Raw genomic sequence first — 19,998 nt, forward strand, 5'->3', positions numbered from 1 at the left:
GTCTTTAGGTAAAATTTTTACGGGGCCTTACATCTGTTTTGTAACATATTTTGCAAAGAAGTTGTAGATAGTACAATAAACCGATACCAAGTTCCAGAACTGAAGTCCGAGCGCGATAGCCGTAAAGTCTAGCTACGGTCAAACTTCAGAAACCTTTAAACATTCAAGTTACTAGCATTCAACAAATCACGCCAAATCAAGTTAGGGACTACCAAATTCAATTTCGGGCATACGCCCATGTCCAAAATTACGATACGGACCTACCTGCATGGTCAAAAATATTGATCCGGAGTCGTTTACAGAAAATATTTACTATAGTCAACTCAAATCATTTTCACATCTTTCCGGAAAAAAGACAAAGACTGCGCACGCAAATCGAAGAATACTAAACAAAGCTAATCAAGGTCTCGGAACACGGAAATAAGGGCTAGAACTCAAAATGACCTATCGGGTCATTACATAAATATTTTTTTTTATTAAAGTGGATATAAATTAAATAGAAGTAATCAAATAGGACGCCCGTTAACATTTTTGCCACTTTTTTCTGTGTTGTCTGCCCAGCAAAATTCTTCAATTAGGATCGTAAATCTTGCAAGAGTCTAACTCCATGCAGCACTCAAATTAAGTGAATCGTAGAAGGGATAATACACGAATTTCAAATGGAAAACGAAGTTAACGGTTTCGTATTTTGTACTACCAGTAATCCCACCTGAAAGGAGAAGGGAAGAGAGTGGGAAAAGGAAGAAAAAAGAGATTGCAAGTGGTCAAAAAGTAAAGAGCCATAGGCCATATCTTTATGACAAAAAGGAGAAAGTACTCTTCTTTTCATACTATTTATTTTGCTTTTTACACACCTGCCTATTAAAATTAGTGCTGTTTGTACTTGTTTATTCAATTTTCTATCGTCCCCTCAGCCTAGTCTTTTAATCTATCTCTTTATTTGCGAAACAAATATTTTAGGCTGTTGTCCTAGTGTTTGCCCATAATGCCGAACTTATTTATTCAATAAATATTATAAACATAATGCTTTTATGATTTACCATCCCTTCTTGTTTCTCTAATTAAAATCCATCCGATCCTAAACATTGAGAGGTACGTACCTTTTTCGGGTAGACATGCCAACTTTCCTTATATGCACATCTGGAATATGCCATTTCTTGAATGAGCTAGAAAAGTATACAAGAACAAAAGACAAAGGGTCATGATAAATACGTCTATTACGTTCTTTAATTGTTAGTAGTAGAATTTATGGCCTGTCAACCACAATAATGACTGCTAAAAGGAGGATTAGTAAAAAAAAAAAAATAATAAAATAAAATAGTTTAACTCATTATTATAAATTTAGTCGGATGTCAAAACTCAGTCAATATCTTTATCTCTGTCGCACAACATATTTGCTATTGACAGATCAAAGAATCGCTATGTTCACTTATAACCTGTTTGACCGAGCCTCTTCAAGGCGGAAAGTATTTTTCTTTTCAAAATAGAAGTGTATGACCAAGCTTTTAATTAGGAGAAAAAAAAAGTAGTTTTGAATAGAAATTGAAGTTGTTTTTGAGAAGCTGAAAAAGTAGTTTCTCCCCAAAAGTAATTTGTTGAAAGCATTTTTAAGAAAATACATTTAGAAGAACATTTTAAGAGTTTCGACATAAACTAATTGCTGCTCAAAAATATTTTTCTAATTCATTGGCCAAACACAAACTGTTTTGTTTACCTTGAAAATGGTAATTACAATTAGATTTAATTTTTGTTGTTCTAAAAATATGTGATTTATTTTTATGCTAGTTGCTAGGCAGTAAGTGTTAAGTGTGAGACTAGAAAATAAGATAAGAGCTTGAAGATAGAGTGACAAGCAAACCGAGTAGCCGAGAGTCGGGGTCTCGAGCTAGCCTATATGGGGCCTCGAGGTCGAGCTAAAGCGTTGGACTGTGTATAGCCGATGAAGGACTAACAGTTCCAAATGCTTTGATGATGGCTCTTTACGATCAATGATGAGTAAAAATTAGGAACAATCAATGAAACACTATAAATGTAAGCAATAAAATCAAGGGAGAATGTGTTTTATGTTGGAGAGCAGAGAATGTTCTTGTTCTAGTATTGAATATCGTCCATCCTACAAAATAATAAGGGTCCCCTTTATATAGGAGGGGGAATCCCAACATGGTACATGTGTAATTATTACAAAGAAATATAGCTGGTACAACTATTTACTAGTTTGGTACATACTAGTACTACTCTTGCAAGTATTGTAGCTTTGGTCACGTGCCTTGGGAACCTCCCGCTTGTCCATGGTAGTCACCGATTTATGGTGCCCAGAGGTCGAGCTAAGGAACCTTCGGGGTTGAACCTCGAGTTGTGCCTTGGTCTTCCAGGTGAAGCTACAGTATGTCACAATGATCACAAAATCGTACTCTTCGATTTTTCCCGTATACAGATAGTCCCCGCGTTTCTTAGAGTAAATTGATAAGAAACGGTCTTCAATTCTTGCCTCTTGGATACTTCCATCACAACGTTAGCTACGCCCTATCAAGCGATTGACGTGACAAGTAGGGCGTCTAAAGGTCGCTTCCATACATCCCTTGAAAAGCCTTCGAATTAATTACAGTGGTTGGCTATCTTCGGTCGGCTCCAACGTACACGTTTGGCCTCTATAAATACTTCTGCCTTCGCTTATTTTCCACTACATCATCAAACCGTCAAAAGTGTTCTTCTTACTTCTATCTTGTGTTCTCTTCTGATTATAATTTCATTTCTCCTTTGAAATCTTTTAACAAGAATGTCGAAAACTTCCACCTCTATCCCTCAGGAAGATATGCCTTCCTCTTCCTCACAATTTTCTAAGGGCAAAGCGACAGTACCCCTAATGTCGGGGAATGCGTCCCAGGAGCCTTTGAAACGACCTCCGATTTCAAGACCGACAAACCTTCTTCGATGCCGGGACGATATAAACTAATGTCCCGATATATTAGCTTAATAGCAGACGCCGAAAAGGTGAAGACCGACTGCCGCTGGGGGGACACAGTGCAAGTGAAGATTCCTTCTCGGGGGGAGGACATAACGACATACAAGGCCGGCTTCCTTAGTGTGTATACCTATCTATTTACTCTTGGCCCGGTGGAGCCATCCTCACCTTTAATAGACCCCGTGATCCTCGACTTCTGCCAACGATATCAAGTGACTCTCGGCCAAATTCACCCGTCGTTCTGGCGTGTTGTGTACACGACCATATATAATGCGAACATGATTAAGGGGATGCCCTTCACCATTGACCACCTGATCAGAATGTAAAGTCCCCGACTCTTTTGTGGGGTCCTGATTAAGCTCCAATGTCGGGCGTCGAGAGCCCTTTTTGCTTGTACTGACGAGGTCATGAACACAGGGTGGATGAGCCGTTCGGTCTGAGTTAGGACCTCGCATTCCAGTGGAGAGGATACCGTTCAATGAACGGTGTGACATGAAACGTAAGTGAATACGCTAATTAAATGTTCTCTTTTTCTATTGGATAAATTTCCATACGAACTTACTTCTTCCGCTGATGCAGCTGCGGCAGCATACCCTAGCGCGGTTAAGGACCTCTCAGGATGGGTTAGCCAGTTAGATTCAATTTGCCCGTACGTTGAGCGCATGTGGCGTGCCCTGTCTAGGGTTCGATGGGAGGCCAAGGACCACGGTGAGCCTTTGCTTCTACTATAATTGAATTTCCCAAAAGAACTATCACTGATTCCGTCCTCATTCCCTGTGTTTATATTTTGCATTTGCGTTGGTCTGGGGAAGGCTTTCTTGATGAGAGAAGCACCGCTTGAGGAAGCGGATACCCCAAAGCTCGACAAAGAGAAGAAAAGGTGAAGAAGACCCTTGACTGATTCTCTGGAATCCAAGAATGCCAAAGTGGAAGAAACTAAAGCTGATTCAGCAACCCTAAATCAAGAAATATTGGGGAGTCCACGAGCTGAAGGCGAGAAGAAGGACGATTCTTCGGTAGTACCCGATGGGGGAGAAGCCTGACCTTCCCATATGTTGCTGAGGCGGTGGCTTCCAAGCCGGAACTTGATTCCAATGTTGTCCTGCCTCGGGGTGAAGAGACCTTCGAGGGTGTATTGGGTAATATTCTCGAGCCAATTGACGACCAACATTTTTCTCGAGCTGGGGCGAATTCGCTAGGCGGCATGGAGGAGCCTAGCTCCAAAGCTTTGCAGAAACAAGAGACAACTCCGGTTGATCCAGCCACGGTTATTAAAGTGAGCGATTCCCCTCCGGGACCGACTTTTCCTTTGTGGGAGATGCAGGATGCCCAAAATAAAGAATCTTCTGATGTGGGGGCACCCGCTGGAGATAAAGACGCGTTTGGGAAGCTTTTTGATGCTCTCGAGGAAAAGCCTGAGCTTGACGCCTCGCTTATTTTCAGCGAGATCGATAGGCTCTGTGAGCAAGTGATTTTTTCGTAAAATTTGCTTGGTGCCCCGATCTTCATCTTGCTAATTTTGTTTCGTTCATGGTTCCAGGACAAGGTGATTTATAACCAGACCTTTGTCAGGTTTCAAGTCGAGCTGACTCATTAAGAGGGTTAACACAGGAAGCTCACTTCGGAAGCCGACGAGCCTAGAGCTCTTTCTATCAAAAGGGAGGAGGAACTTCGTGGCCTTCGGGATTGTTTGGAGGCGACGTCCCGAGTAAGGACTCATCGTACCGAGCAGGTTATATAGTTCCCTTTTGTTTTTTGTCTACATGCTTATCCGGCTTTAGTGCTTTAACATCTTAGGGTCGATCTTTGCAGCTTGAGAAGAAAGATGTCCTAATTAGGGAGGAACTACGAGCCAGGGACTCTGAAATTCTCGAACTCAAACAGTACGCAAGTGAGATAGTCTCTGAGACACTCTATGGGGAGGTGGTCTCAGTCGGACATCAACTTGATGATGCAAGGCAAAGAGTAATAAGTATAAGGATCTTCACACTGAGTTGGTTGATGTGCTATCTGAGGTTAGGGATGAAGCCGAGGAGTTCGTATCCTCGTACAAAGAGGATGGTGCTACTGCAAATGCTAAGGCAAGGAAGGTGTCCGAGGAGGCCGAGCTGCAATTGACCCGAGCCGTGAAGCATTCCCGGTTAGAATCTAGGAGGAAGGCTCTCGAGGATATATATGCGGGGGGCGCGATTTATCCACCGAGATTGAGAGGGTGAAGACCCTAGAGGAGGAGGCTGCGGCCCTGCTTTTTTCTGAAGGCGAGTCTAGCAGTAGCTCGGGGGATGATGAAGATGGAGGCGAAATCCTCGAAGGGGAAGAGGCCGTTGAAAACCCGGGGGTCGTGGCCGGTGCTGTCGAAAGCATAACTCCCGAGAGAGCCGTCAAAGGCATAGCCCCGGTGGTAGATTAGGGTTTTATTTTCTCTCTACCCTTGTAAATGCTTTAGACATAGGCCTTGTGAATGTGCCCTTGTGAATTTTCAACATATATTGAGGAGGCCTTTCGTTTTTCATCGTTTCTCATTTTTCCTTTGCTTCTTAGTAATAAACTGTGATGCTTTTTGACAATTGGTCCAGAATTTTGGACCTTAAATTTAAACCCTTAGGTTCCTGCTATCGCTGAGCGATTTATAATGGTCGAAAGTTGATCGTTTGGGGCTTAGTCCCCGAGTCACGTTTCGACTTGAGCTCATTGACCTTTAGGTCTGAAGTATCGGCCCTAAGGCTACTTGAGCAAGCCTTTGAGCTTTTATGCATTAGGTCTTTGGACCTCTTATCGGCCTTGAGGCTCTTTTAGGCTCTTACATATTGGGGCGGTTCGACCTTTAACATAGATTTGCGCTTAGGCTCTTACATGATGGGTCGGTGCGACCTATAACATAAGTTGGTGCTTAGGCTCTTACGCGTTGGTTCGCGACCTCTGACATAGGCTGGCGCTTAGCCTCTTACGCATTGGGTCGGTACGACCTCTAACATATGCTGGCGGTTAGGCTCTTACACGTTCGGTCGGTACGACCTCTAACATACGCTTTATTGTTCCCTCGTATAAGAATTTTTGAAGTTTTTATGTTCGCCCGACTCTTCGACGGTCCGATAAAAACCTCGATTATGAGCCATAATGCAGTGATAAATGAGCCCCTCGGGAGGTTTCGCTCGATGGCTAAATTGTTTTGAAGCATGTTGTTTGGAACTGACATGATCGAAGATCTTTTGCTTATGTCGAGGGTAGCCTGATTAACCGGTTCTTTTCGAAGTATTTTCAAAGTAATTTGAAGGCCTGTCATTTTGTGGCGACGGTCGGGCGTCCCCGAGTCGCGTTCGTTTGGTTGGAGCCTTATGACTGTAGTCATTGTATTTGGCCGTAGCCTTTTAGTCCCCGAGTGAAGTAGTTTCAGCGTTCATGTCGAGGGTATGCCTTTTAAGGGTTCTTTTAAGTTCGAATATATAGTCTTAACTTTAAGATCAGGATTATGCCTTTTGTAAGGTATTATAAATTTTAACATGCCTTACTTGAGGTCTTATAGATTCTTTGGTTTCTTGGGACAAGTATAATTCATGCTTTGCTTGAGGTCTTAAAGATTTAGTATTTGCCTTATGAGCTCGAGGTTGCCCGCATAAGGTCTTACAGACTCGAATTTTGGGTGACAATCGGCGACAATCCCCGATACATCGAAAGTTTTTTGGTTTTGGAGCCGTTCTTTGGAAACTTGATGTTGGCTCATTGAGGGCTTACGAGTTCGAAGTTTCCGAGTGTTCGGGAAATTTCAGGCCCTGGAGCCGTTTGTTGTAAAAATAGCGGATTTCTTTGAAGCGCAAAGCGTTTTGATGGAAAAAATATTCCTGGATTACTTGGCACAAGTATACATGTTTTCATCGTCAAAGGTTCAATTATTCTATGCGGACACGGTTCATTCGACCGTTTGGCCTGATACTTCATTTTCCTATCGAGGCCCTCTTTGGCTCATCTTGACTTCTCCGAGGAAGTGATATCCTGGGGGGATGCCCTCCAGTATTCGAGGTTGATTGAGGAGAAGCCTTGAATACTTGTTAAGTTCTTCTTAGGTAGCATATAGATGTTGCCTCGTTAAAAAACATGCTGGTAAAACCCTTTTAGGGATAAAATCTTATCGAGGGAAAATAGTGCAATGTATGCTTTAAAACCAAAGATCTTTGAGTCGGGGCATGTTTTGGTGTCTTCCATCGGACACCTTAGCAGTAATACCGTTTGCACATTGATATGTTCCAATTTCTTGGAAGCTGTTCGCCTTCCATTGTAACGAGCTTGTAGGACCCTTTGCCGACCACTCCGAGGATGTGGTACGATCCTTCCCAGTTCTAGCCTAGATTTCCTTCATTAGGGTTTCGAGTGTTTAGGGTGACTTTTCTTAGGACTAAGTCCTTATCTCGGAAGGAATCCCGAATCAATATATCACATGGTCCCAGATGAAGTTAATGACTTCTTTTTCTCTTATCCTCTCGAAGGCCTGTGCTTCCATCCATTTCGAGAAGTTGTCAGCCATAAATAAAATAAATCTAACTTTACCTGGTGCCGTTGGTAGAGGTCCGACGATGTCCATCCCCCACTTCATGCACGACCATGGCGACAAGACCGAATGTAGTTGTTCACCGAGTTGGTGAATCATTGGTACAAATCTTTGGCATTTGTCGCACTTTCGGGAATTCTTTGGTGTCCTTTTCCATGCTGTCCCAATAATAGCCTGCTCCGATCACCTTTCATACTAATGAATCGGCATAAGAGTGATATCCGCAGGTGCCCTCGTGGATTTCTCGAAGCACATAATTTTTGTACCCCTGTCCCAGACATACTGCTAGGGGCCCATCAAAGTTTCTTCTGTATACAGATATGTTTTCGTCGAGCGAGAATCAGGCTGCTTTGGTTCGCAAGGCCCTCAACTCTTTTGGGTCCATGGGTAGCTTCCCACTTTCCAAATAGTCAATGTATTTATTTCTCCAATCCCATGTCAGGCTAGTGGAGTTGATCTCGGCATGACCTTCCTCGATAACTGATTTGGATAGCTGAACAACAGCCCCGGGGAGTATGTCATCTTCTTCGACAAATGATCCCAGGTTCGCGAGGGCAACGACATCGCTATTCTGCTCTCAAGGTATGTGGACCAGAGTCCATTCTTTGAAGCGGCGCAATGTGGCTTGGATTTTGTCTAAGTATCTCTGCATCCTGTCCTCCGGACCTCGAAGCTCCCATTTACCTGATTTACCACCAGGAGGGAATCACATTTTGCTTCGATGGCTTCAGCTCCTAGGCCTTTGGCCAATTCCAGACATGCAATCATAGCCTCGTACTCGGCTTCGTTGTTAGTCAACTTTGCAGTTTTTATAGATTGCATAATCATGCTGCCTATAGGCGGCTTTAGAACTATGCCGAGCCCGGACCCTTTCACGTTTGAGGCGCCGTCAGTGAACAAGGTCCATACCCTTAATGATGTGCTCATTTTTAGTAGAAGTTCTTTCTCTACTTCGGGAACGAGGGAGCGCATAAAGTTGGCCACAAAATCCGCCAGAATTTGGGACTTGATAGCCGTTCAGGGTTGATACTCGATATTGTACCCCCCGAGTTCGATGGCCCATTTGGTCAGCTGACCCGATAGTTCGGGCTTATGCAATATGCTTCGAAGGGGGTATGTCGTTCAAACACAAATACGGTGGCATTGAAAATATGGCTTTAATTTTCGAGATGTGCTTATTAATGCAAGAGGTGATTTTTCTAGGTGCGGATACTTGGTTTCAGCATCTCCAGGGTCCGACTAACATAATAAACAGGGAATTGCTTACCTTGTTCTTCTCAAACCAGCACACCACTTACCGCTACCCCGGACACGGCTAGGTACAGATATAGGAGAATGTGTTTTAAGTTGGAGAGCATAGAATGTTCTTGTTCTAGTATTGATTATCGTCCATTTTACAAAATAATAAGGGTCCCCTTTATATAGGAGTGGGAATCACAACATGGTACAAGTGTAATTATTACCAAGAATCATAGCTGGTATAGCTAATTACTAGTCTGGTACAGACTAGTACAACTCTTGCAGGTATTGTCAGCTTTGGTCACGTGCCTTGGGATCCTCCCGCTTGTCCATGGTAGCCACCGATTTGTGCTGCCCCAAGGTCGAGCTAAGGAACCCGAAGGGTTGAACCTCGAGTTGTTCCTCTGGCCTTCCAAGTGAAGCTACGGAATGTCACAGTAATCACAAAATCGGATTCTTTGGTTTTAGCCATATACATGTTTCTCAACAAAAGTAGTAGCACTTTTGAAAAACACTTTTGAAAAAAATACTTTTCAAAATAAATTAATTTTGTCAAATAGGCTATTACTTTCATGTATTACTAAAAGTGTTCATTTAGGTCTATCTACTGACATGTTTTACTTTTCGGTAAACGTCAATTTAGACATTGTACATTTACTGTGCAATGATTTTGTAGAACACAATCAAATTTATAGGTATTTATTTTGAGAAACGCGGAGACTATCTGTACGCGGTGAAATCAGAGGGCCCGATTTCTTGCCACCAGGCCATCTCGGGGAGGTACCTTGAGAACCCAAGGACGCAAAGCCACGACTTAGCCCTCTCCTTCGGGGCTTGTCAAGGACCGATTCGAGGCCGAGATAAAGACAAAGAGGGGATGCCCCCAAGACACGCGGTTGAGCCTGACAGGGCCGGTCTATCCATAGCCTACACTGGGCGTCGAGTCAAGCCATCATATCTCCATATTTCGTAAATTAAATATACATGTATTCATAACTAAGTTTCCTCTCGTATATAAAGGGGAATCGCCTTGCCTTGTAAGGAACTGATGTTGCTCCAACAATTCTACAAATAAAATAATATCTTTCTCTCTCTCTTCTTACTAAAACTTATTGGCTCTCACTGATACCGAGGATACCTCGATATCCTTTGCCTCTATATGTGTTCTTCATCTTTATGTGTGTTTTTCTTCGTAAAACTTAGTTTCGGTTATAAATAGATTTATTTGATTATATCTCTAACTGTTATACTACTCTCTATTGTCCCTTGTAGCCCGAGCTCGACCTCGAGGTCGACCTCGAAGTCCCCATCGGCCAAGCTTACATCCGGGTAGCTGGCCCTTCGGTTCGATCATTATCTCGTTTTAGCTCACGCTCCGTCGTTAAATTTCATAATACTAGCATCATCTGCTCTAACAACTAGCTCGGGAATAGATAACGTATTTTTAGAGTCCCATCTTATAAATTTAATTGTCGTTACCATTTTCACGGTAAACAGTTTGGCGCCCACCGTGGGGATAACATAATAATGATTATTTTCTTGCTAGTTTTATTACGCAAACGCATATCATCTTTCACACTTTTTCTTGTCCAAGATCCTTTGATTTGAGGTAAAAATGCCTGGCACAGTAAACAGAGTTGAGAACGACAGCCTCGAAGATCACGGGGAAAATGGTGTAGCTATCCCGGCCGCCGGAGCACCACTATAGTGATCGACAGGAAGTTCAAAAAACCCCGGCCCGGGAAGAACAAGAAGTTAGTCTTCACGTTATTTTTGAAATGTTGTAGGCACGACAACTGGCCTTTGCTCAGTTGCAAAGCCATCCGAGTGCCCCCAGCCTAGCAGCATCAGAGACATCTTCCCGCGACGAGCGTACCACCGTTCACGCATGGACGAAGAAAAATAGCGACTTTCAAGATAACCCCGTCGCAGAATCATACGCCGATGTCATCGAAGCAGCAACGGCGAAAACCGACAAGTCGGAGGCCGAACAAAGAAAGGAAGAAACACCGCAAGAAGTCACATCTTGCTCCCTGGTAGGACGAATGAGATCGCATCCGGTTTCGGATGAACAGACAACCCTGGCCTTTGCTCAGGGTTTAAACAAAGCATACCTGCCGACCCCAGGTCGTTTCGAACGACGTTTAGCCAGATACCCGGCCGAGACTTGGCCATACACCCGTACCCAGCACCGGCCACTAATCGGGGCCTTGAGCGACCATCTAGAAACCTCTACAGAAATAGCACACCCAAGTAGACCTTCCACGAAGAAACTAATGCCAAACGGATGGAGATACCGTCCATGCGCCGCTAAAGGGAGGAACTCCTTAAGATCTAACCTACCTTGCAACGGTAGGGGGGTAGTTCAAGGGCGACGTCCTCGGGAAACCTCCAGCGGAACCAGATCCGATGAGGCATAGCCAGCAGACGAACCTCATCCAGCAGAGTACGAGCTCAACATTGTTATGCCAAAACACCGTAATCACCATAAGCGAATCCAGGGACGCTGAGCGACTCAGGCCTACTCGACCAAGGCCCCTTCGAATGAACCACAACCGCACGCGGAATCCGCAGGACGCAGGCGGCAGCGGGGATACAAATGACTCCCGTCTCGAAAATATGACAGCCGCGTTACCCAGTCAAAATCGCCGACGAGTACTATCGAACGGTCAACATCAAATCCGGTCCCGAGGAAAGAAGACGACCGGGAAGGATGAAGTAAACAAGCCACGAAGTATCACCGCGACAATGGAGGAGCGACGACGCCCTCCGAGAAATCTTAACATGGGGAGTAAAAATACCCACCACCGGGACAAAGACAGATCCAGGGAAATATTTCCAAGGACACTCTTGCATCCAGGGAAAAGGGCACCCCGATTCCACCCCGGCGTCACGTCAGCACATTGGTAAACCTCTCCCTCACCCGCTTAATCTTAAATAAAACATGTGTTCATAGATTCAGGAAATTCGGTCACCCACAATGACGGTATCGGACCAAAGGTCAACAGGGCGGTCCGTATTAACGGACCGAATTGCCCCCACATCCCGAATCCTTGGTGAATTCAAAATGACAAATCGTCGAAAAGACCGTTCTCTCAATATAGTCCACCTGAGTCCGAGCCGGGATGTCGAGCTTTACACCATCAAAGGAATCGCAAAGTATAAACGTCTTATTCAGACGACCACCGACGCACTACGCGAAGGCGCCGACGGTCCCATCTCGACAAAAGAATGAGATTCCTTGCAAAGGGCAGAACTAGAATAAGCCAACAGGGACACACCGAGTCCCGGAACATCGCCTACACACCCCGCGGTAAGAAAGAACTGCTTTGCTCCTTCGTTTTCTTTTTACTAACTTGAACGCAAACAGCTGGCTAGAGTATTCGGAGGTTCTCAAGACTCTACCCGGAGATTCCTAGGCCTCATATAGGCGACCGCCGCGTTTTTTCCCTTCAGCCGGGCTTCCTCCCCGAAAGGAACCTTGTCAGCAAAATTATTGGCAGAACAGCATACCAGAAGAAGGTCCGATGATGTCATGGGCTTTATTCTGATAGCCCAACAATGAACGATGGTTCGCCTCTAGGAGCATCCCCCCTCGGGAGGACCCAGATACGGCGGACTAAACCCCTATCGCGAATTATATGCTGGGCCAAAACGGTCCGAGAAGCTGTGCTCGCACGGGTCGAGTTCACAATGACGAAACAATGAACATCTATACCAAGCAATAAAAGGATATTTTCTTGGAATTTTATTCTCCGGACAAAGAAATATCAAGTGTATCCCCGACAGGCGCCCCCCTCCACCAAATGCATTCTGAAATATTCGAAGACTTAATGCCTACAACTAGGCACCCGCACGATCTCAGCATCGGAGCTCCGGGCTCATAAAGCCCCTACAAGGCAACTCCGAGCTCACAAGAAGAGGTCTTCACGCTTAAACAACTTGATGACTCGGAGGCTGTTGTCAGTCACCATACGCTGGAAAATCCGAAACTGTAAGACCCTTAGCGGGCAAACTCGGCTTATCTAGGTCCATTCTACATCACCCAGGAACTGCAAGACCTTAATAGGCATGACAAACTGTAAGATCTCAACAGGCATGACAAACTGTAAGACATCAACAGGTATGAATTCCCGAAGTTTAGGCTATACGTTGCATTTGTAAGAAACCTGAAAGGGCATACCCTCGATGTAGACGCCTAAACTATCACTCGGGATCAAAAATGGCTACGGCCAGACGCACATGACTACGGTCAAAACGGCTGATACAGCCAAAATAACACGACCCAGGGATGCCCGACCATTGCTAAACAAAAATCGCAGGCCACTACTTCGAATATACTTCAGAAAGAACCGGTTAAATCAGGCTTCCCTCAAAAGGCAAATAACGGGCTATGAACCTTCCGAGGTTCTTCCAAAACCGACGATGGGTCAGGCAAAAATCTTTGAAAAGACCTTAATGAGCGGAAAACAAGCCTATAAAAAGCCCACGGGCAAAAACAGCGTAAGAGCCATTGTCGCCAGCTAAGCAAGCCTACGGGCCACACATCAAAAGGTCTGTACGACCAAAAAGCGTAAGAGCCATTGTCACCAGCCAAATTGACAACTTGAGGATTAAAGTGAGCTCGAGTCGTAACCCGATTCGGAGACCGGATCCAAAAATAGTTAACTAAGCAAGCCCCGGGGCCACATACGGAAATGTCAACGACCAAAATAGCGTGCAAAGCACTGCTCCCATTTGGGAAATCGAAGGCGCTTAAAGGTCAATTACAGCCCGAATCACAAAGCGACTCAGAGACTAGACCCGCAATAAGCACAAAACTAAAACATTCCTAAGGGCACGTCACAAGCGCCACGATCGCCAGCCGAGTGAGCCTCCGGGTCACCCGCTTATGAGGTCATTTTGACCCGAGGCAAAGAAGGCCACCATCACCCGCCCATGCGGACAGGGAAGAGCTTAAAGTCCAGTTACAGCTCGACTCGCAAAATAACTCGGAGACTGGACCTAAATGGCCGGACAAAGTGCAGGGACCGCAATGCTTGCTCACATCAAGAGCCACACCTAGGAGCCCCGGGCTAGCCCGGTTGGTCCCGGACCTACGAGGATCCCGCCAAACATCGAAACCCGCCTGGTCGAAGGCAATAACAGAAAGAGATGCGGAAGAAGAGAAGGCTTCAAAATCACTTCTTATTTCACACACGCAGAGGGGAAAAGGGGGGAGGAGACACACTCTCCATACATAGACATGTTCTAAATATATCAAAAACAAAGCAACAAAACAACACAATCTACGATCCGTTCCGAAGGGCTACAGCTCGTCGGGTTCACTCCCCGTCCCGTCAGCAAGAAATGACCACGCATCACACTCATCCGCCCTTGTTCGATCCAATTCATCAGAAAGAATAAAGCCCCTCATGCCAATCTCCTCGAGTACTTCTCTTCGGGATCTGCAACGGACATATCCCTCGATCCTTTTCTCCCGGTCGAGAGCTTGCTTCAGCTCGGCCTGAGCATCCGCGACATCCTTCATACGGATCGCCATCTCCTGATCAGCGTTGGTTCGGCTTAGCATCGCCTTAGCCCGGGCATCAATTATCTCGGCCCTGGTCTTCGAAAGTTCGGATTCTAATTTCTCGATCATATCTGCTTGGATTTTGGCATTATCTCGAGCCAAGCAAAGTTGGACTTCTAAGGTAGGAACCTCGGCCAAGGCACTTGCCTCCTCTAAAATATGAGCTTGCACCTGAGCCCTTAGCCCGCCACAAGCATTTCTGGCGCGATCAATGTCGCCCTTAAGGTACTCCATGGCCTCCGCCTTTTCTGCAGCTGATATAACAAAGAAGGGCGTTAACCTAAAAAGGCCGAAGAAAGCGAAGCTTGAGCTGCATAAAGATTACCTGCTCCATCAAATAACTCTCGTAATTCGAGCACCGGTACGCTTCGCATCCTCAATGCAGCAACTCGCCTTCCTTCTCCTCTCTAAGCAGCCTAAGATATTCTCCCTCACCCTAAACTTTCTGAAACTTGGGCCCTTGACGGACTAGCTCAGACATCAGCCTGTCACATGCCTGCACAAGAAAAACTCAATGACGAATAAAGAACGCAAAATACAGGGAAACTGCGCCTAAACTGACCACGAAGTGAAGCCGGCGTACTTCCTCGAAGTCATAGCATACTCCTGCTGATCCTGTGCCTTCTCCCCCGGGAGAACCAGCCTCGGGCAAAGCATATCCGCTCGAAGGCATCGAAGACCTAGAATCAGGTACTCCGGGGGCAGCGGACTCAGACAATGCCTTCTCCTTGGAGACACTGGCCTGGTCAGCACCACTAGAAGCTCTATCGCCTCGAGGGGCAAGAAGAGAGGTCAACGACTCCTTCCCCTCTCTAGAAGAGCACTGTCTCATCCCAAGGAACTGCCCGATGCCTGTAAGCGGTAGATCCAATGCAAGTAAAAAGGGGAAAATATTACCTCAAATATATGAGGGCAGAGGCAAAGGCAACACGCACACATACCTTGGTATTTCGCTCCTCACCTGATGAAAAGCACAGCTCGCCACCGATGCTCGTCGCAGGACGAGTGTGTCACCAGCCTCTGGACCCAGCCAGGCAGATCGGAGACTTTGCCCGGCGTCCACAAAATTGCTACAACAAGGTAAAAACGCTATTATTTAACTAACTTCCGCTATAGGAACAACCTGAAAAAGCACTAGACGCTCCACTCACGTGCGTAATTCCACCCTTCGGGGAACGGCAAAAGCTCCAAGGGGATAATGTCGACCATCCGGACCTGGAGGAACCAACCGGTCCATTCTCGACCCCCCTCCTCTTCATCATCGACAACAAAGGGCAGGGATGAACGACACTTCAGGGTTAGTAGGCCTTGGTGATGAAAGAGCCGATACAGCCGGATGAGGTGATCGAGCGTAAATTCAAGATCGGCCTTCTCCGCAAAGAACCTCATCATCAGCACCACCCGCCAAAACGACGGATGTATCTGCGCCAAAGTAACCCGATACTTCAAGCGAAAATCAAGCACGACCCTGCCGAGGGGGCCAAACGCGAAAGGATACAGGTATACACTCAAAAATTCGTCAGCCAAATCCGTAACGTTCTCTCCTGAAGGAAGCACCTGCAGTGCTACCCCCTCACGCCATCCGCATTATTTTCTCACCATCTCCAAATGCTCCCCCCTTATCAAAGAAACAGTCTTCAGAACGAAATCCCTCAGTTCCCGAGCGCTGGGAACAGCACTCTCAGCTCTCTGCTATGCCGTCCCCAAAGTGATTGTCATGACTATGGCAAAACTAAACAAAACAAAGCAAGGGCGCACACCAACACTTTTTTGCACCTAGGGAAATGAGGAACCCTATGCCAAAGCGGGAGTGCAGCTACCTAAGAATAGTGAATCCCTGCGAAGAAGCCGAGGCCACCCCACTTATATGCTAAGAAGCGGCAACGTTTCGCCCACTCAGAGTAAGCCCCGGGGAACCTACACATCGTTATAGTCCAATGGGGCGATACCTAACCCCGAAAGTATCCTTTGACAAGAACCCAAGCCTCGAGGAACCGTCTGCATTATCTCCAAACTCGAGATCGCATCCCGCCTCGAGGATCCCCACCGAAGAGAAATCAGAGTTTGTGAAGCTTTCCATGCCGTCACTCAACGCGAGGTAGTTTCAGATTTCGTGATTACCTTTCTAGAAAAGAAAGAATAAACGCAAGAAGCTCCAATCGCGAAAGCTCCGCAAAGGTTCGAAGAGATGCCTGAGTGTAGGCAACCCCTCAGCAAAAAATCTATCTCGTACGTATCTAAAGGAAGCTGTCCATATCGAAAATCATAGGGGACCCCCCGGTACCCGAAGCTAGCTTTCATCCAGGATAACATCCTCAAAGGCCCCGAAATTCGACACATTATGTCCATGCAATTCAAAAGGCCCAAGAAGCCCAGTCCTATCCGATCAATCCAAGATTGCCCCGAGGTACAACGATGGCCTCGAAAGGGAGCCATGTCGATCAGTAGAGGAGCTGAAAGAATGCTCGCAATCCTGCCAAATATCAGCAGTCGAGAAGTAAAAGGAGGCATTCAAAGGGCCTCAAGGGGTATGATCACATGCAATTACTAGGCAAAAATCAAAGGCAAAAATCAAAGGATATATTCATGTTAATAAAAATCTGTGTACAACAGCCCCCAAGGGGTCATGGCATACGTTTACAAAAGCCCTCGAAGGGTCATTACATACAATTGCGAAAGCCTATGAGAGTATACCCCTACAACTAAGGAACGGAAGGATGTACATGTGATGAAACCAGGAAGCCCGATCCTCCCTCGAGGGTGCATCTCCGGTATCGGCATCCACGAGCGTCGCACCCTCGAGTGTGATCCTTTTGACCTCCACCTCCTCTAGGTTCCCAGCTTAATCCCTCAAGGGATTCCCGCCGGAGGAGATGAAGAAGAACAAAAGGAGGGGACACGGAGGAGGCAGAGAAAAAAGACATAGCCCACCAAAGCTAAAAGTTGAAGATTCGGAGGGCCTCAACCTTGTTGACCGGTAGGGCCACCTTATCCCTCGAGAAAGAAAGAGCCCTAAGGATGTGGTGCCATACCAGGCCCGGGTAGGAGAGTGAGCAGCGCTGTATAATCCGAACGACTGTCTATATAAGAGGCAGACCGACTCCCCATCCATCACCACCTCGGGCCAACAGCAATAGCGAACACCAACATACTAACGACCATAGCGGGACAACGCGATTATGCTCAACTGAGGGACGTCCCGGTGAAGTGCCATAGCACAACTTAATTGAACTCCTCCAAACGGTCTTGAGGCCATAAGCCCCAAGCATGATGCTCAAAGATAGAAGAAGATGACAAGAAGGGATAGGCAATCATGCCGATGAAGATACTGGGATAGGAAAAACAACGCCAAGGCACCCCATTTATTGACCGACGAATGCAATTATTGCATCCTTGAAAAACCAAATCGACGATAGTACTTTTACCTTGAAGAACGGAAATGACAGAGTATTGAGCATGAGTCTATGAGATATGCCATCTATCACAAAAGATTGCGCCACGATGTGAATCGCCGGTAAACTATCGCCACTAGGAGATCGAGGAGTCAATGATCAATATTATTTCCCATCGCTTCATTCTGAGAAACGCGGAGACTATTTGTACGCGGTGAAATCAGAGGGCCCGATTTCCAGCCATCAGGCCATCTCGGGGAGGTACCTCGAGACCCTGAGGACGTGAAGCCACGACTTAGCCCTCTCCTTCGGGGCTTATCAAGGCTCGATTCGAGGCCGAGATAAAGACAAAGAGGGGATGCCCCCAAGACATGCGGTTGAGCCTGGCAGGGCCGGTCTTTCCATAGCCTACGCTGGGCGTCGAGTCAAGCCATCACATCTCCATATTTCGTAAATTAAATATACATGTATTCGTAACTAAGTTTCCTCTCCTATATAAAGGGGACTTGCCCTACCTTGTAAGGAACTGATGTTGCTCCAACAATTCTACAAGTGCAATAATATCTTTCTCTCTCTCTTCTTACTAAAACTTATTGCCTCTAACTGATACCGAGGATACCTCGATATCCTTTGCCTCTATATGTGTTCTTCATCTTTATGTGTGTTCTTCATCGTACAACTTAGTTTCGGTTATAAATAGCTTTATTTGATTATATCTCTAACTGTTATACTACTCTCGATTGTCCCCGGTAGCCCGAGCTCGACCTCGAGGTCGACCTCGAAGTCCCCATTGGCCAAGCTTACATCCGGGTAGCTAGCCCTTCGGTTCGATCATTATCTCGTTTAAGCTCACGCTCCATCGTTAAATTTCATAATACTAGCATCATCTGCTCTAACAACTAGCTGGGGAATAGATCACGTATTTTTAGAGTCCTATTTTATAAATTTAATTATCGTTACCATTTTCACGGTTAACAAATACCTTCAACCCAAAACTCTCTCAACACTCCCGAGACAGGTCACCTGACAGATCAACATCACATGCAAATGATCAATAAGGTGACGATCAAACTGTTGAAGATACATTGAAACCAATTGTGAAACACGTCAACAATGCTCTTCAAGCTTTCGTTAGTGGGTTACCAACTGTACCACCAACTCCACCTCCAAACAACACTGCAACCATAGAGAACCCACACTCAGGACTTGCTAATTCAGGCAGTGGAGGAACTCCCAGCGAATCTCACGATGGAAGGTCAGGTACCCCAAATAATTCTGATTTAAAAAGTTTAGTACTAACTTTTTAGAAATAGCTCAAGGAGTAGAACAATCGCATAGAGCAGATACATGGTGTGCCGCACATGATTAAAGGAGTGAATATTGATAAATATTCTCAACAGCCCACGAAGCCAAGTGCCGCTACCTTGCTGATTCAAAAAAAGTTTAAGATGCCCGATATTCCGAAGTATGATGGGAAAACCAACCCACGAGATCATGTAACTGCATTTACAACTGGCGAGAAAGGCAACGACTTGACCAAGCAAGAAATTGAGTTGGTGATGGTCAAAACATTTGGTGAAACACTCACAAAAGGAGCACTAATAGGGTATTTTTTTCTACCACAAATTCTATTGATTCTTTTGCTGAGCTTGCTGATTCATTTATGAAAGCACACTCGAGAGCTCAAAAAGTTAAAAAGAGTATGGGAGACATCTATAAAATAAAACAAGGAGATACGGAGCTACTCAGGGAATTTGTTGATAAATTCCAGCATGTAAAGATGATGTTAGCAAGTTTACCTGATAATTGGGCGGCTATGGCGTTAACAAGTAACCTAAATGAAAAAATCTCAGAAGCCACGAGAAGACTCGAAGAAAGCTAACGAGAATTCCCTGCTACAACTTAGAATGATGTTTATAACAGGTATAGCACAAAGTTGCGAGTAGAAGGAGATACTATCATTTAATCGCGGGGAGATAAAAGAGCAAGCTTGAGGCGACCAGAAATGGAAAAATAGTCTGTTAAGAATAGGTACGAGCCTTACATGGGACTATCAGAAAGGGATTCACGTTCTAAACAAGAAAACCCGAGGTACGATTCTAGATCAAGAGATAGAGATGCAGGTTTATCATCTAGGTTTGGAAAGGAGCAAGATGCGTGGGATAGTAATACAAAGATAAAGATTGGTGATTATAGTTTCCATGTTCGCATTTCTGAGCTAGTAGCTATTTTAAGAACTATAGGGGATAAGGTGCGGTGGCCGAAAGTAATGATATCAAACCCTCGCAGA

The sequence above is a fragment of the Nicotiana attenuata genome, unplaced genomic scaffold (genome assembly GCF_001879085.1).
Source record: "Nicotiana attenuata strain UT unplaced genomic scaffold, NIATTr2, whole genome shotgun sequence".
NCBI lineage: Eukaryota > Viridiplantae > Streptophyta > Magnoliopsida > Solanales > Solanaceae > Nicotiana > Nicotiana attenuata.